This window comes from Martes martes (genome assembly GCF_963455335.1).
Source record: "Martes martes genome assembly, chromosome: 8".
Classification (NCBI taxonomy): Eukaryota; Metazoa; Chordata; class Mammalia; order Carnivora; family Mustelidae; genus Martes; species Martes martes.
The window spans coordinates 91,573,840-91,591,957 of record NC_137895.1 but is presented as its reverse complement, the minus strand read 5'-3'; the positions used below and the strand labels follow the sequence as shown (position 1 = coordinate 91,591,957).

The 18,118-nt window shown below is 39.5% G+C and overlaps 1 pseudogene across 1 annotated transcript; it reads left to right on the top strand.

Moving 5' to 3' along the window:
- Positions 1-3,495: 3,495 nt before the first annotated feature.
- LOC308347419 (peptidyl-prolyl cis-trans isomerase D-like) lies at positions 3,496-5,273 on the top strand (annotated as a pseudogene). Its single transcript has 2 exons — positions 3,496-3,830; positions 4,485-5,273. The product of its transcript is annotated as a peptidyl-prolyl cis-trans isomerase D-like (transcript).
- The last annotated feature ends 12,845 nt before the right edge of the window (positions 5,274-18,118 follow it).

Here is an 18,118-nt window from a genome sequence, read left to right as displayed (position 1 = left end):
ATTTTGTTCTTGTTTTCTTGCTAATCTTGGATTGAGTATTTTTATCTTCCCTTACTAACTATATATATATTTATTTAGTAGCTGCACTAAGGCTTACTATACACATCCTTACCTTACCACAGACTGCCTTCAAATAATATTATATGATTTCATGTGTAATGTAAGAAATGTATAGTAGTATACTTCCATTTACCCTTTGCACATTCTTCTTGCTATTGTTGTCATACATTTAATTTCTACATATATCCCACTGTATATTGTTACTATTTTTGTCTTAAAGAATCTATTGTTTTTATTTATTTACTTAATTTAAGTAATCTCTACACCCAATGCAGGGCTCAAACTCACAACCCCAAGATCAAGAGTTGGATGCTTTACTGACTGAGCCAGCCCAGTGCCCCAAAGAGTCGATTATCTTTTATTTATTTATTTTTTTAAAAGATTTTATTTGTTTGACAGAGAGAGACACAAAGAGGGAACAAGCAGGGGGAGTGGGAGATGGAGAAGCAGGCTTCCCACGGAGCAGGGAGCCCGATGCAGGGCTCATCCCAGGACCCTGGGATTATGACCTGAGTGGAAGGCAGCTGCTTAATGACTGAGCCACCCAGGCACTCCTCAATTATCTTTTAAACAACTTTTTAAAAGTGTCTTTTATATTTACCTACATATTTACTATTTACATTCCCTTAATTTGTTTGTGTTGATCTCAGTTTCCATTTGGTATTATCTTTCTTCCATCTGAAGAAACTCCTTTGACATTTCTGGTAATGTAAGCGATAAATTTTTTCAGCTTTGTTTGTCTTAAAATTTGTTTTTTGTTTTCATTTTTACCTCCACTGAAAATACTATCATAAGTCAATACTTTTTTCATTTAGCACTTTAAAGGTGTCAATCCACCATCTTCTGTCTTGAATGTCTTTGTTTTGTTTTATTTTTAAAGATTTTATTTATTATTTGACAGAGAGAGACACAGCAAGAGAGGGAACACAAGCAGGGGGAGTGGGAGAGGGAAAAGCATGTTCCCAGCTGAGCAGGGTTCCGGATGCAGGGCTCAATCCCAGGATCCTGGCATTATGACCTGAGTCGAAGGCAGACGTTTAATGACTGAGCCACCCAAGCGCCCCAAGCGCCCCCAAGCGTTTCTGATGAGAAGTTAATGTTTATACTTGTTTTTGCTTCAGTATTTATTTTTATTTTTAAAAAAGATTTTATTTATTTATTTGACAGAGATCAGAAGTAGGCTGGCGGGGGTGGGGAGAAGGCTCCCCGATGAGCAGAGAGCCTGATGCGGGGCTTGATACCAGGACCCTGAGATCATGACCTGAGCGGAAGGCAGAGGCTTAACCCACTGAGCAACCCAGGCGCCCCATTTTGCTTCAGTATTTGTATCTCTTTCACTGTCTTCTTTTCAAATTTCCTTTTTATCATTGGTGTTCAGCAATCTCATTATGCTGTGTCTAGGTATAATTTTCTTTGTGTTTATTGTGCATGAGGTTCATCAGATTATTTGGATCTGGATGTTGATATTTCTTCACTAAATCTTGTGAACTTTTTGCCATAATTTCTGTAAATATTCTTTTCTGCTCTCCTTGTTTCCAGTGCTCCAAATTACATATATGGTAGAATGCTTGATATCATCCAACAGATGACTGAAGCTCTCCTTATTTCCTCTCCAGCTTTCTTTTCTCTCTGTGCTTCAGTTAACATAGTTCTTATTTTATGTCTTCAAGTTCACTGATCTTTTCAGCTTCATCATCTAATTTTCTGTTAAGGCCATACAAGGGTATTTTTCATTTCTTTTGTATAGTCTCTATATCTTTCCTCATTGGATTCATGGTTTTCTTTAAATATTTGAACTTATTACAGATGTTTTGAAAACTTTACCTATTAATTGCATAATTTCTATCATTTCTGGGTCTGTTTTTACTGTCTAATTTTTCTCCTGGCTATAGATCACATTTTTTTTAAATTTGCTTATTTATCTATTTATTTATTTAGTGGTTGGACGGAACTTGTTTACTAGACACTGGACATTCTAAATGTTACATTGTGGAATTTCTGGATTTTATTGTCTTTCTTAAAGCCTATTGGGCTTTGTTCTGACAGGCAGTTAATGTACTTGCATATCAACTTGATACTTTTGAGGCAAGTTTCTAAACTTTGTTAGGGCAGGTCTAGAGTAGCTTTACTCTTGAGTTAGTAGGAGTCCACTCCTAAGGCATAGCTTTTTTTAGGTAGCTAATGAATGCTCTGAATATTTGACATGGTCTCTCTAGTCTGACTGGTTAGAACTCTAATTTCTTCCATCCCTGTGTAAGCTCCAGTAATTATTCACTTTATAATTTCCCTACAGTTTACCTGGTAGTTGGTTTTTGACCAGTTTCAAGGAGTCTCCCCTCTCATGCCATGCATGTGCAGCCTACTGTTCAGCCAAAGACTCACAGGACCTCTGTGTAAATTTGTGGAGCTCTTTCTTTGCATAGCTCCCTTCTCTCTAGTACTCTCCCACAGAATCCAGCCTTCTCAGCCTCCTCCAAATAAAAACTCTGTCTTCTCACCTTAACAAAATCAGTGTACTCTGCTTGGATTTCCCATCCTTGTTAGATATGCATAGATAGATAGATAGGTGATAGATATAATCTGATGAGAAATTATGGTCAGATAGTTGGGATAATTGGAAGGTACACATAATTTGGTTTTTCCTTTTCTCTTAGGGATCACAATCTTATGCTGCCTTTGCCCAATATCTTAAAACAGTAGTTTCATATATTTTGTGCAGTTTTCTAGGGGTGTGTGTGTGTGTGTGTGTGTGTGTGTGTGTGTGTGTATGTGTGTGGTGGGAGGGCTAGTCTGAGCCAGTTACTTTGTCATAGTCAAAAATAAGAAAACAATTCAATTTTCACTTGATGTAGAATTCTAGGTTGACATTTTTTCTTTTACTACTTGAAAGGTGTCATTCCATTGTCTTCTGACTTGTATTGTTATCTTTGTTTTCCTATGTGAAATGTTTCTTTATCAGAAATGAAAAGTAAGGGGCACCTGGGTGGCTCAATGGGTTAAAGCCTCTGCCTTCAGCTCAGGTCATGATCCCAGGGTCCTGGGATCGAGCCTCACATTGGGTTCTCTGCTCTTTGGGGAGCCTGCTTCCCCCCACCCCCGCCGCCTGCCTCTCTGCCTACTTGTGATCTCTGTCTGTCAAATAAATAAATAAAATCTTTGAAAGAAAAGAAAGAAATGAAAAGTAAAAAACCAGATACATTTTATTCTTATGTTATTAAGGGGAAAAAAAAAGAGCTCAGTGTGGTATCAGGGAAATGGATACATTCTTACTTCTCATGGTATAAATTGTCAAAGTGTTCTTGTGGGGACAATTTGACCTAGGATACTAATCACCCAAAATATTTTTCTAAGTACATAGGAGAATAAATATATATAAAAGAGATTTTTAATTAAAAAGAAATAGGAGTCTGCTCCCAAATGCATCTGTAACTCAAAATGTTACACCCATCCCCCCAAACTATGCCCTTCAACCCCAGTAACCCCTAAGTCTTCTTTGATGTGGATATTGGAGGGGAGCAAGTTGGTCGGACTGTCTTAGAGTTGTTTGCAGATGTTGTACTCAAAACTGCAAAAAATTAAAAAAAAAAAAACTGCAAAAAATTTTTGTACCTTGTGTGCAAGAGAAAAAGGCATTGGATCCACCACTGGGAAACCTCTCCATTTCAATGGATGCCCTTTCCATTGAATTATTAAGAATATGACTCAAGGTGTAGACTTCTCATACCAAAATGGGACTGGTAGAGAAAGTATTTATGGTGAAAAATTTGAGGATGAAAATTTATTTTTTTAAAGATTTTATTTATTTATTTATTTGAGAGAGAGAGAGAGAGACAGGGACTGAGAGCATGAGCAGAGAGAGAGAAGCATACTTCCTACTGAGTAGGGAGCCCAATGGTGGTCTCTATTCCAGGACCTTGAGATCATGACCTGAGCCAAAGGCAGATGAAAATCTACTGAGCCAGCCAGGCACCCTGAAAATTTCTCTCTTTTTTTTTTTCCTTTTTTTTTTTTTAAGATTTTATTTATTTATTTGACAGACAGAGATCACAAGTAGGCAGAGAGGCAGGCAGAGAGAGAGGAGGAAGCAGGCCTCCTGCCCAGCAGAGAGCCCCATGTGTGGCTGGATCCCAGGACCCTGAGACCATGACCCAAGCCGAAGGCAGAGGCTTAACCCACTGAGCTGCCCAAGTGCCCCCCCCTTTTTTTCTTTTTAAAAAAGATTTATTTATTTATTTTAGAGAGAGAGGGCATGAGCAAAAGTTGGGGGAGGGGCAAAGGGAGAGGGAGAGGAAGAAAGTCTCAAGCAGACTTCCCACTGAACGTGTAGCCGGAGGTGGGGCTCCATTTTCTGACCCTGAGATCATGACCTGAACTGAGATTCACTCAGAGGTTTAACTGACTCAGCCACCCAGATGCCCCCGAAGATGAAAATTTCTATTATAAGCATAATCAGGAAGGTTTACTGAGCATGGCCAATGAAGGCCGCAATACAAATCATTCTCAGTTCTTTATCACGATAGTTTCAACTCTTCATTTGGGTGGGAGATAGGTGGTATTTGACCCAGTAATTAAAGGAATTGGTGTGGCAAGGATACTGGACAATGCAGACATGAAAGGTGAAAAACCTGCCAATTTGTGCATTATTGCAGAATGCAAAGAATTGAAGGAAGGGATGATTGGGTCATATTCCCAAAAGATGGTTCTGATGACAGTCATCCAGATTACTCTGAGGTTACAGATATGGATTTAAAAGATATAGATAAAATTTTATTAACAACAGAAGACTTAAAAACAGCAGAAATACTATTTTCAAATCCCAGAACTGGGAGATGGCCATTAAAAAATATACGAATATTTTAAGACATGTGGCAGGTTCAAAGACTGTTGTTGAGAAAGCAGATAGATTGAAGCTGCTACCGATAGGTTTAAACTGTGTGCTGAATATTGGTGCTTGTAAACTGAAGATGTCAAACTGGCAGGGAGCAACTGACAGCTGTTTGGAGGCTCTTGAAATTGACCCATCAAATATCAAAACATTGTACCCTAGAGCTCAAGGATGGCAAGGATTAAAAGAATACCATCAAGCATTGGCTGATCTTAAGAAAGCTAGCACCAGAAGATAAAGTTATCCAGGCAGAATTACTGAAAGTCAAACAAAAAATAAAGGCACAGAAACATAAAGAGAAGCAGCATATACAAAATTGTTTGCCTAATAAGGAATTAAGTTTTACTTAAATATTATGCATTGATTGTATAAAGGCAATAAGAAAATTTAAAGGTTTTTGTCTGTTATATATGATCCCTGATGTGTTTCCTTTGATACTTCAGTTTCCCGTTATTTACAGTTTAGGAATACTAAAGAAAGTTCACTCTTAAAAAAATATTGTTACAAAAAACAAACAAACCCCACAAAAAAACAACAAACAAGAAAACCAAAACCAAAACAAAAAAGAAATCATACTGATTACATTTACATCAAATACAAAAATGAGCAAGACCAATTACTACTGTTAGAAGTTAAGATGGTGGTTACATTTGGGGAGTAGTGATTAAAAGGGACTTAAAGAAAATTTTTGAGATACTAGATAAATAAATAAATATATATATATGTTTTAAAGATTTCATTCATTCATTTATTTATTTCAGATTTTATTGATTTATTTGACAGACAGAGATCACAGGTAGGCAGAGAGGCAGGCAGAGAGAGAGGAAGGGAAGCAGGCTCCCTGCTGAGCAGAGAGCCCAATGCAAGGCTGGATTCCAGGACCCTGGGATCAGGACCTAAGCCGAAGGCAGAGGCTTTAACCAACTGAGCCACCCAGGCGCCCCTAATTTATTTATTTGAAAGGAAGAGAGAGCATACAGGACTGGGGGAGGAGGGGCAGATAGAGAGGGAGACTCAGACTCCCTGCTGAGCACAGATTTTTTTTTTCTAGCTCCTGGGATCATGACCTGAGCTGAAGACAGACACTTAACTCACTGAGCCACAGAGGTGGCCCTGATATATATATATATATATATATATATATATATATATACACACACACACACACACACACACACACATACATACACACACACACACACACACACACACATATATTTATTTTGTAATTATATCATAAAAACCCCAAAGCAAACAAAGAAAAACTTGGTCACTTTTAGAGGTTTCTAGGTTATTAACTAAATATTCCTAAAACTTTATAAATAGAGGAAAATATCAAACATATATTCTAACTTGTAAAGGACCTAATAATTAATAAGAGAAAAAAAATTTTTTTAAGTAGGCTTCAGCCTGGGAGTGAAACTCATGACCTTGAAATCAAGAGTCAGATAACTTGGGAAAAAAATTTTTTTTTTTTTTTTTAGAAAAATCATAGCTATCAACTGCAGAATGAATTAGGGAATTTGAAAATCACCAGTAGGGGAGATAAAGGTTTTATATAAAGTTTATGCATTTTGACAGGTCCATTTAAGTAGAATACATACTTTTGGAACAAATTAGTCATAGAACCTTGTAAAGGATTCATGTAGGTGAAGGGCCCTGAAGCTTAGAATTCATTAGCTTATGGTAAGTCTACCTCTGCCCAGTTCTGCTAGGCCCAATTCTTCCTACAACTTCCAGTGATCTCTCAGTGAAATTTTTCACAAGATCGAATGTCTTAGATAATCTATTGATTCCATTTTTTGTTTGTTTGTTTTTTGCTTAGTGACATCCTCTGGAACCTACCTTTGTGCCTGTTAGTCTGCACTGGTTGCTCTCTGGATGACTTACATAGCTGATGTCCTGGGACTTCTCTTTGTCATCATTCTAGGAATGATTTTCACCTGTCTCATGTGTAAATTCCCATGTCCTTGATCTCAGGTTTTCCTCTTTCTGGGCTTACTTCCTCTTTGTGGTGGAGAACACCTTTACTGAGAAAAGGCACATAGGAGATAAATTGTTTGAGAGCTTACATTCATGAAGATGCCTTTCTTTATTCTACTCTCACACTTAGTTTATGGTTTGGGTATCAAATTCTAGATTGAAAATAATTTCCATGTGAATTTTGAAGGCATTTCATCTTTATTTTCTGGCTTCATTTTGTTGTTGTTGTTGTCATTGTTTTGTTTTGTGTGTGTTTTTTAGAAAATTTACTTTATTTAAAAAGTGTATATAATACATCCCATGATATAAAATTCTAAACATAATAAATTTTAAAAGGATCATAATGAAAAATATAAATATGCATTTTCTTTTCCTATGTGTACCTTTTGTATGCTTATTGTCTTTTCCTAGGCTTGCATTTTTCTTTATTTTACAACCTGATTCATACTTATAGTAAAAACATTTCAAATATCATAGACAGGTATAAAGCAAAAAGTAGAAATTGCCTTCTCTCCAGCCGCTCCTCAGATACTGGTAAATATCCTTTCACACTTTCAACCACCTGGTTATATTTTTGCTTTTTTGCATAAATGGTTTCACATTATACATGTTGTTCTGTAACTTACTTTTTTCACTGAATACCGTAATGGAAATCTTTCATGATACTATAATTTAGAGCTACGTCATTCTTTTTTTTTTTTTTAAGCATTTTATTCATTTATTTGAAAGAGTGCACACAGGAGCAGGTTGTGGGGAGGAACAGGCAGAGGGAGAAGCAGATTCCCCACTGAGCAGGGAGTCCAACACAGGGCTAGATCCCACAACCTGAGCTAAAGGCAGACGCTTAACCCGCTGAACCACCCAGGTGCCCCTACTTCATTCTTTCTAATGCTTGTACTTTATTCCTTTATGTATCAATATCTATTTAGCCAGTTCACTCATATGGCTCTTCAAAGTATTTCCAACATTTTATTAATAAAAACAATGCTGCAGCAAACGTGTTAATAGCTTATTTAGACAAATGAGATTATTGTATTGACTTATATATCCTACATTCCTCCTTTTAAAAATCAGATTTTTAAAAAAGATTTACTTATGTCTTTTAGAGAGAGAGAGAGAGGGCGAGCATGTGCTTGTGTGCAAGTGGAGGAGGGTCAGAAGGAGAGAGAATCTCAAGCGGACTCCCCGATGAGTGCCAAGCCCCAACTGGAGGCTCGATCTCGTGACCCTGAGATCATGACCTGAGTGGAAACCGAGAGTTGGATGCCCAACTGACTGAGCCACCCACGTGCCCTTAAAGCTCAGATATTTTTAATGAAAGTCAAAGTATTGAAAATGACTAATGGAATATATATGGGTAACGTGTGAATTTGATGGGAAAGAATCAGAGTTTTAGCAATCCGATTTTTATTAAGTAATATTCATGTCAACAAGCCAGAAAGCCATGTAAAACTAACTTTTTATATATATATATTTTTAAAGATTTTATTTTATTTATTTGACAGAGAGAGATCACAAGTAGACAGAGAGGCAGGCAGAGAGAGAGAGAGGGAAGCAGGCTCCCCGCTGAGCAGAGAGCCGGATGCGGGGCTCGATCCCAGGACCCTGAGATCATGACCCGAGCCAAAGGCAGCGGCTTAACCCACTGAGCCACCCAGGCGCCCAAAAACTAACTTTTTTTGAAAGACTATGACTGAGTTGGTGACCCTTACCTAGATTAAGGCTACTTTCTCACTATGGAATTTCTCTCAAGGGTTCCACTGAATTTCTTAAACATAGCTTTCTGTTCCATGCTCAGAAGCTGCCTGGTTTATCTCAGTTCACTTAAAACTATCAGACCTGTTTGGTAGCAGGTGATGTTCATTTTTAAGATTTAAGATGTTTCTAACAAAATTTTCTGCCTTCAATGCTGCATTGAGAAAACAGATGTCATTTGATTCCCAATACTTTATACATGACCTGTGTTTTCTCTTTGAAATCTTTCGGGATCCTCTCTTTAAGGTGATGATGTGATTGGTGTATTTTAAAATTATTATTATTATATTATATTATCATTATATTATTATTATTATTATTATTTTATTATTATTATTATTTAAATTATTTAGTCAATAATTTCCTCCTCCTTATTTCTCTATTCCCTTATTTCTCTGTTCTCTCTTGGACTGATACTTGAGCTTTTATGCCTTTACACTTCCTTATTTATTTTTTTAAAAGATTTTATTTATTTATTTGACATACAGAGATCACAAGTAGGCAGAGAGGCATGCAGAGAGAGAGGGGGAAGCAGGCTCTCTGCTGAGCAAAGAGCCAGATTCAGGCCTCCATCCCAGGACCCTGAGATCATGACCTGAGCCGAAAGCAGAGGCTTAACCCACTGAGCCACCCAGATGCCCCACTTCTTTTTTTTTTTTTTATAAGATTTTATTTTTTTAAGTAATCTCTACACCCAACATGGGGTTCAAACCCACAACCCCAAGATCAAGAGCCACACACTCCACCGAGCCAGCCACACACCTCTGTGCCTTTTCATCATATCTTTTTAAAATATTTTTATTTGACAGAGAGAGAGAGAGAGAACAAGCAGGGGGAGTTGCAGAGGGAGAGGCAGGCTCCCCAGCAAGCAGGGAGCCTGATGGAGGGCTGGATCCCAGGACCCTGGGATTACAACCTGAGCTGAAGGCAGATATCCAACCGACTGAGCCACTAAGGTGCCCCAGCATTTTCATCCTATTGTCAGCCATTTTGTTCTACTTTCTTGGAGATTTCATTCACTTTAACTTTGAACTTTTCTTTTTTTTTAATTAATTAATTTATTTTAATAAACATATAATGAATTTTTATCCCCAGGGGTACAGGTCTGTGAATCACCAGGTTTACACATTTCACAGCACTCATCATAGCACATACCCTCCCCAATGTCCATATCCCCACCACCCACTTTGAACTTTTCTAAGGGAATTTTTTTTTTTTTTGGCTATCAAATTTTTAATTTTCATGACTTCTTTCTTTTTTTTATTTTTAAAGATTTTTAAAGAATCCTGGGTGTGCTTGGATGGCTCAGTCAGTGGGTTTTTTAAATTAAGCTAAAAAAAAAAAACAAAAAAACTCTTGGTTTTGGCTCAGGTCATGATCTTCAGGTTGTGAGACTGAGCTTGCTTTGGGCTCCCTACTCAGCAGGAAGTCTGTGTCCCTCCCCCTCAATCTCCCTCTGCCCCTGGCCTGCGCATGCGTGCTCTCTCTCAAATAAGTAAATCTTTTAAAAATAATTGTATCCTGTACTTGTTTCATGGTATTGTTTTTATAATCTTTCTGAAGATATGAATTATATATATATATATATATATATATAAAGATTTTCCTGTTGTTTAGTCCCTTTGTTTTTTTCCAAGTCCCGCCCCTCCTTTCCTGTTGTTTGTTTTGGTCTCAGTTTTCCATATTGGAAGCTTTTCTCAGTTTATCTTGCGAACTGTGAATTGTGACTGTCCATTTATCTGTGAGAGTTTGGAACTGAAGAAAAAAAAAACAGAAAAACAACCAAAAACGGTTAGAAGCTCTGTGTGTTTCAAAGGTATGTTGATAGATCTAAGTTTCACTGTGGGGTGAGCAGGCAATGGCTTTTTGTTGAGGGGATCCCAAGTATCAGTAGCTGTTAAGTTTCTCTGGAGCTACTCAGTCTCTCCAGAGAACACTCCAGTTTTCTGTGTAGTAGGTAAAATTGTGGCTGCTAGGTGCCAGCAGCTGGGAAGGAAGAGGGGTCTCAACGCTTCAGTGTAGCAACTGCGGTAAACACAAAAAAATACACCCCCCACAAGACACATTCACTTTCTAGTCCCCAGAACCTGTCAATATTATATAGCAAGAGTGACTATTTCCTTGTATGGGAAGATGTAAGGAAATTAATGATCTAAAGAAGAGTTTATCCTGGATTATCTGGGTGGACCTAATGTAATTACACATATCCTTATAGGAGAGAGGCCATGTGAAGCTCGAGACCGAAATTGGAGTGATGCAGCCATAAGCCGCATCTAGAGCCACCATAAGCTGAAGAGGCAAGGAATACATTCTTCCCTAGAGCCTTTGGAGAGCATGTGACTGCTGACACTTTGGTTTTGAACTTTTGTTCTCCAAGCTATGAGAGAATAAATCTCTGTTGTTTTAATGCCACCAAATTTATGGTAATTTGAGAGTGCTGTCCTGGGAAATGAATACGGTGACCTTCACTTAAACCCCTGTTTTCAGTCTGATTTCATGTCCTGCTCTCCTCTGGGTCCTCTGGCTCAATTTCCCTGGAGGAAGAACTTCATATTTCCTCCTGGAAAGTTCCCCGAGGAAGTTACCTGGCTGCGGAAACATGGGAAAGGGGATCTTATATAAACTATATAAACTGTCCTTTTCCACTGTGGTGCGAGGGACTGGTGCCTCCAAGATCTGAGGCTTCTGGAATGAGGGGTAGGGTGGGGTTGTAAATTGGTTGGCTTCTTATTGGTTTCATCCACTGTGTGTATTTAGGCTTCAACTTACTCCAAATTGTGAAGTTGTCCCTCCTCTATTGGATTTCCTTCTTCCAAAATGTATCATCTCCCATAGACTGTTGACTTCTTTCCTACTCTCCTTGTCCTTGTGGGTTTGTTTTTTTTTTATTCCTTTACTAGCATTTTTTTTAATTTTTAAATTTTTTAATAAACATATAATGTATTTTTATCCCCAGGGGTACAGGTCTGTGAATCGCCAGGTTTACACATTTCACAGCACTCATCATAGCACATACCCTCCCCAATGTCCATATCCCCACCACCCTCTCCCGTCCTCTCTCCCCCCAGCAACCCTGTCTGTTTTTTGAGATTGAGTCTTTTATGGTTTGTCTCCCTCCCGATCCCATCTTCTTTCATTTTTTCTTCTCCTACCCCCCAAACCCCCCCACATTGCTCCTTTACTAGCATTTTTGAGGAGAGAGTATTCTATGTGCATGTTTAACTGTTTTTTTTTAACTTTTCAAACTGATTTTTTTTTCTATTTCTGAATTTACAATTTTTTTTGGAGATTCATTTATTTACCTTAGAGAGAGAGAGCGAGCATGAGCAGGAGGGGCAGAAGGAGAAGGAAAGAGATTCAAAAGCAGACCCCATGCTGAGCACCCTGAGTCCAATCCTAGGACCCCAAGATCACGAACAGAGCCAAAACCAAGAGTCAGATGTTTAACCAACTGTACCACTCAGGCCCCCTCTATTTCTTTTTCTTTTTTTTTTAAGATTATTTATTTATTTATTTGACAGACAGAGATCTCAAGTAGGCAAAGAGGCAGGCAGAGAGGGGGGGGAAGCAGGCTCCCTGCTGAGCAGAGAGCCTGACGCGGGGGATCCCAGGACACTGAGATCATGACCTGAGCCGAAGGCAGAGGCTTAACCCACTGAGCCACCCAGGCGCCCCAGGCCCCCTCTATTTCTGAATTTTAAATGTTTATTTGATCATAATGGCTTCTGGGTGTTGCTTCATGCTTAAGAACACCTTTAAAGAATACTTTTATGGTTCAATAACTTGCCTTTCAATCACTGCTTGATGTGTAATTTATTTGAGTTCATTTAATGACATAAGATCTAGCTTTTCTTTTTCAATGGCAAATAGTTACCCTAATTCTATTCACTGAAAAATCTACTCTTTCCTCACTGACTTGAAATATCCTATTTATTATATGTGCTAATTTTTTAAAAAAGGTTGTTTCTTTGATTAATGGGTAATATTATTTCTAACTTTGGAAGGGTCGTCTTATATTTATTCCCATATATACACTAGTAATTTTTTTAAATTAATAAACTTTATTTTTTTAGAGCAATTTTAGGTTCACAGCAAGGCTGATTTGGTACAGAGAGTTCCTATATACCCCTTACCCCCACACATGCAAAACTTCCCTCACTATTGACATCCCAATCACAGTGATTACAATGTTGAACCTATATTGACACATCATTATCACTTGCAGTCCATAGTTTACATTAGGGTTCACTCTTTTTTTTTTTTTAAGATTTTATTTGTTTATTTGACAGAGAGAGATCACAGGTAGGCAGAGAGGCAGGCAGAGGGGGAGGGGAAAGCAGACTCCCTGCTGAGCAGAGAGCCCAATGGGGGGCTTAATCCCAGGACCCTGAGATCTTGACCTGAGCAGAAGGCAGAGACTCAACCCACTGAGCCATCCAGGCACCCCTAGGGTTCACTCTTGCTGTTGAATGTGCTACGGGTTTTGACAAATGTATGATGACATGTATCTACCATTGTAGTACCATACATGATAGTTTCACAGCCCTAAAAGCCATCTGTATTTTGCCTGTTTGTCCCTTCCTTTCCCCAACCCATGGCAACCTGTATCTGTAGTTTTGCCTTTTCCAGAATGTAATATGTAACCTTTTCAGATTGGTTTCTTTCAGTTAGTAATATGCTAACATGTAATAACATGGTTCCTCCATGTGTTTTCTTGGCTTGATAGCTCAATTTTTTCACCACTGAAAAATATCCCATAGTCTGGATGTATTACAATTTATTTATCCATTCACTTACTGAAGGATGTTTTGATTGCTTCTAAGTTTCGGCAATTATGAGTAAAACTGCACATAAACATTCACGTGCAGGTTTTTGTGCGGACATAAGTTTGGCTTCATTTGGATAAACACCAAGGCATGTGATTACAGGATTGTATGGTAAGAGTATGTTTAGTTTTGTAAGAAACTGCCAATCTGTCTTCCAAAGTGGCTGGACCATTTTGCATTCCCACCAGTGGATGAATGGGAGTTCCTGTTGCTCCATATACTTGTCAGCATTTGGTGTTGCCAGTATTTTGGATTTTGGCCATTCTAATTGGTATATAGTGATAACTTGTAGATTTAATTTGTAATTCCCTAATGATATAGGATGTTGAACATCTTTTGATATGCTTTCTTGCTATCTGTATATCTTATTTGATGAAATGTCTAGGTCTTTCACCCATTTTTTAAAAATCAGGTAGTTTGTTTTCTTATTATTGAGGTTTTTTTTAAAAAAAGATTTTATTTATTTATTTAAGGGGAGGTAGGGGCAGAGGGAGAGAAGGGAGAGTCTTGAGCAGACTCGCCGCTGAATGCAGAGCTTGACTCAAGGGCTTGATCCCATGACCCTGAGATTAGGACCTGAGCTACAAACAAGAGTTGGAAGCTTAACTGACTGAACCACCCAGGTGCCCCATCTTATTACTGAATTTTAAGAGTTTTGTGTGTGTGTGTGTATTTTGGATACTAGTCCTTTGTCAGATGTGTCTTTTGCAAATATTTTCTATCACCCTGTGGTATGTCTTCTTTTTCTCTTGACGTTGTCTTTCTCACAGAAGTTTTTAATTTTACTGAAGTTCAGCTTATTAATTGTTTCTTTCATCGATCATGCCTTTGGCATTGTCCCTGAAATGTCTTTGTCATGCTCAAGGTCATCTATGTTTTCTCCCAGGAGTTTTATAGTTTTATGCTTAGATTTAGTTCTATGATCCATTTTGAGTTGATTAAGATCTGTGTCTAGATTCTTTTTCATGTGAATTTCCCCATGTCGAGACCCTTAATTTTATCACTTGTAAAGTCCTTTTTGCCATGTAAGGGAACGTATTTAGAGGTTCTGGGGATTAGGACATGAACATATTTTTGGGCCATTATTGAGCATACACATTGGGTTACAAAGAGTCAAGAGCAAGGATGCATCTGGTTTTGTGGGACCATCAAAGAGATAATACCATGAATCCAGGTATGTTCTTCCTCTCTCTCCTCTTATCTTGCCTCTGACCACCTGTTTTGGGCTTTCCTAACAATAGGCTTCTTCTGGTTCTGTGTCCTCAGAGGGGGGGAAATATAGCCATAACTCATTGCCTGAGCTTTACATGTTTCAGATCCAGTCACATGAAGAGACTAACTTACTTCTTTGTCAGGCCCAGTTCCTAGGAGGTGGGGAGGAATAAATCCGCTTGACTCAGTTATCTATCTCTGGTTCAGTTAGCTGGTCTGGAGGGCAGAGTTTTTACATAGCATAAATATGGCTGCTGGCAGTCACCCATTTAACCATGTGGAAGGGGGACAGAGAAGGGTGATCACTGTGAGATGGGCAAATTTCCCAAAGAAGTAACCACTGCATTTATGTACATATACCTTTACCCTCTGACCATATATTTTCATAATCTACCTGGGGAATATTGGTGGAAAAGTTTTAGAAGCACTGATAAATTCACTGATAAAAAGTGAAGCAATGAATGACAGATTAACCCAAGCTAGGTTTAGCTTCTTACACTCCTTCAACTCTCCAATCTTTTACTCACTTCTTTTTCACACTCTTTTGTCACTGACCTTTCCCATTGGCCTCATAGTAGAGGGCTAACATGCTTGCTTCTCATTTCTTTCTCTTATCTTATTGACCACCATGGCTACTCTCATCAGGGACCAGCCTCAATTTGTGGCCAGTGATCAAATAGATATTTCTCCATCTGTTCTAGCTCTTGGTTTCCAAACATCTCTCAAATCTTTCCTCCCACTGTGCTTCTATCCATCAATATCTGGCTTCCTTTTTGAAGGCAGGCAGTTAGGTATCATCTCAAGTTTTTACAACAGGGAAGCATCACTCCTATAACAACCTCCCTCCCCCCCCCCCCGCCCCACCACACACACACACTCCTAGTGGACAATGGGCAACAAGCAAGAATACACATCCTTAAGAATAGCTTCTGGATAAAAAATCTGAGAATACATGGGGTGCCTGTGGTTCAGTCCGTTGGGCCTTCGACTCTTGAATTCAGCTCAGAGCATGATCTTTGGGTCATGGGATCTAACCCATGTTGGGCTCCATGCTCAGTGGGGAGTCCACTTCTCTCCTCCCTCTGTGCTCTCCTGTGCCCCTCCCCCGTGCTCTTCTGTGTGCTCTCTCTCTAAATAAAAGTGCATAGATAAATCTTAAAAAAACACAAAACTATATATAGAATATAATGTTCTTTAGGATCAACAGTCTTCTTTCTCAATTATCTTTTTCTATTTCCCATTTCAAAAACTTCTTTCACAGCCTAGGGATAATGCTTATTATGGCAAACCTGCTTGCAGCTTGAACTCAAACTGGAACTTTGCCCCTTTGATGCTTTATTATTATTTTTTTAAAGATTTATTTATTTACCTTAGAGAGAGCAGGCACAGGATCAGAGAGGGGCTGAGGCAGAGAGAGAGAGAGAGAGAGAGAGAGACTCTCAAGCCCATTCCATGCTGAGCAGGGAACTCAACGTGGGGCTCGTTGTGGTACTCAATCTCATGACCCTGAGATCAGGACCCGAGCCAGAGTCAAGAGTCAGACACTTAACTGACTGAGCCACCCGGGTGCCCCTTGCCCCTTTGACACTTTAAAATCCTTTAGCTCTTTCTTGGCACCTGGGTGGCTCAGTGGGTTAAGCTTCTGCCTTCGGCTCAGGTCATGATCTCAGAGTCCTGGGATCAAGTCCCGCATTGGGCTCTCTGCTTGGCAGGGAGCCTGCTTCCCTCTCTCTTTCTGCGTACTTGTGATCTGTCTGACAGATAAATAAACAAAATCTTTAAAAAATAAAATCCTTATCTCTTTTTGCTCACTGTATGCAGGATATACTTGTTTACTATGTTGATCCTTTCCCCATTGTCAAATTAATGAATTCACTAAAAAACGAAAATATAACCACACTGGTCAACCCTCCACTATCCTTCTTAAGTAAGTTAGGAACAAAACAAGGGGCATAGAGGAGAACCTTCTCCCTATGTGCCTCCACCCTTAAGGGGTGCTTTCTTACCCCACTAGTCTCTCTGCAGTTGCTGGCCTGGCAGAAGCAGAATTGGGTTATTCCTAGGTCTCCTTCCCCCATCCAGTTACTACCCTTTTCAAAAGGGGAAGTCAGTGCTGAACTATTTCCTTTGCCAACCCCCTATCAAAGCCTTTTGCCAATAAAAAAGGGATCCAAACATGAGTTTTCCAGGCTCATGACAGTTCCCAAACATGAGGACAGATCTGTTTCTTGGGGTCACAAAGTGAGGGCAGGAAGCCAAAGTACTTCCCCACATCCCACTGCCATTGGGAAAAACAATAAAGATAGTTTGGTTTTCATTAAGAAAAAGGCAGTCATTTCCAGAAGAAGCAAAAATCCTTTGTGTTACCATCATTTCCCTATCATCCTAGATGCTGAAAGAACATTTAAGTTTTTTCCCCTTTAATTAATTATTTTTTTGAAGATTTTATTTATTTGAGAGAGGGAAAGAGAGCACAAGCAGGAGGGAGAGGCAGAGGGAGAAGGAGACTCCCCTCTGAACAGGGAGCCTGACTAGGGGCTTGATCCCAGGACCCCGGGATCATGACCTGAGCCAAAGACAGCCACTCAACCAACTGAGCCACCAGGCACCCCTTCCCCTTTAATCACTTTTTAAAAAATATTTTATTTATTTGAAAGAGAGAGAGTGCAAGCATGGGAGCAGGAGCAGAGGGAGAGGGACAAGGAAACTCCATACTGAGCATGGAACCTGAGGCAGGGTCTTGATCCCAAGACCCCAATATCATAAACCGAGTCTAAATCAAGAGTTAGGCACCCAACCTACTGAGCCACCCAGGTGCCTCAACTTGAGCTTCTTATTCCTCTACTCCCTCCTTACTCCAGAGGCTAGAATTGATCCCTTCAAGCATCCCTTTGACACTGTACTGGGTAATGGGATAACCAGCAGAAGCCTCCAGCAATCTCTAGAAGAGTCCTGGGGAATGGTACCTTCTCCTGTACACTGGAAACAAGGAGCAGATCTTGGTCTTCCTCACACTTTGACAGGAACTGGAGAATGGGAGAACGTAAGGATTTGGTCTGATATCCTCTCAACTGAGCCAGTTCGGGCCAGTGCCTGAGTACGTGTGTGTTTGAGGAGCTGTAGGTGGGTGGAAATGTTTGTGATGGGGAAGTGCTTGTAGGGGGCCTGAGGAAGTCTGGAGCATCCTGGGAACAGATTGTGCTAGTGCAGCCCCTGAGCCATCCCCAAACCCCTCCCACTTCTCTCGTCACTAACCAGTTCCAGCTGTGCGCAACTCAGGCCATGGTTTCCCATCTGGCTTCTAGAAACTCATGACTAATTAAAGGAGTGTGTGTTGGGGGAGGGTCCTCTTAAAAACAGTGGTTTCCAGGGTAACAGCTTGGAAAACTCAATCCCA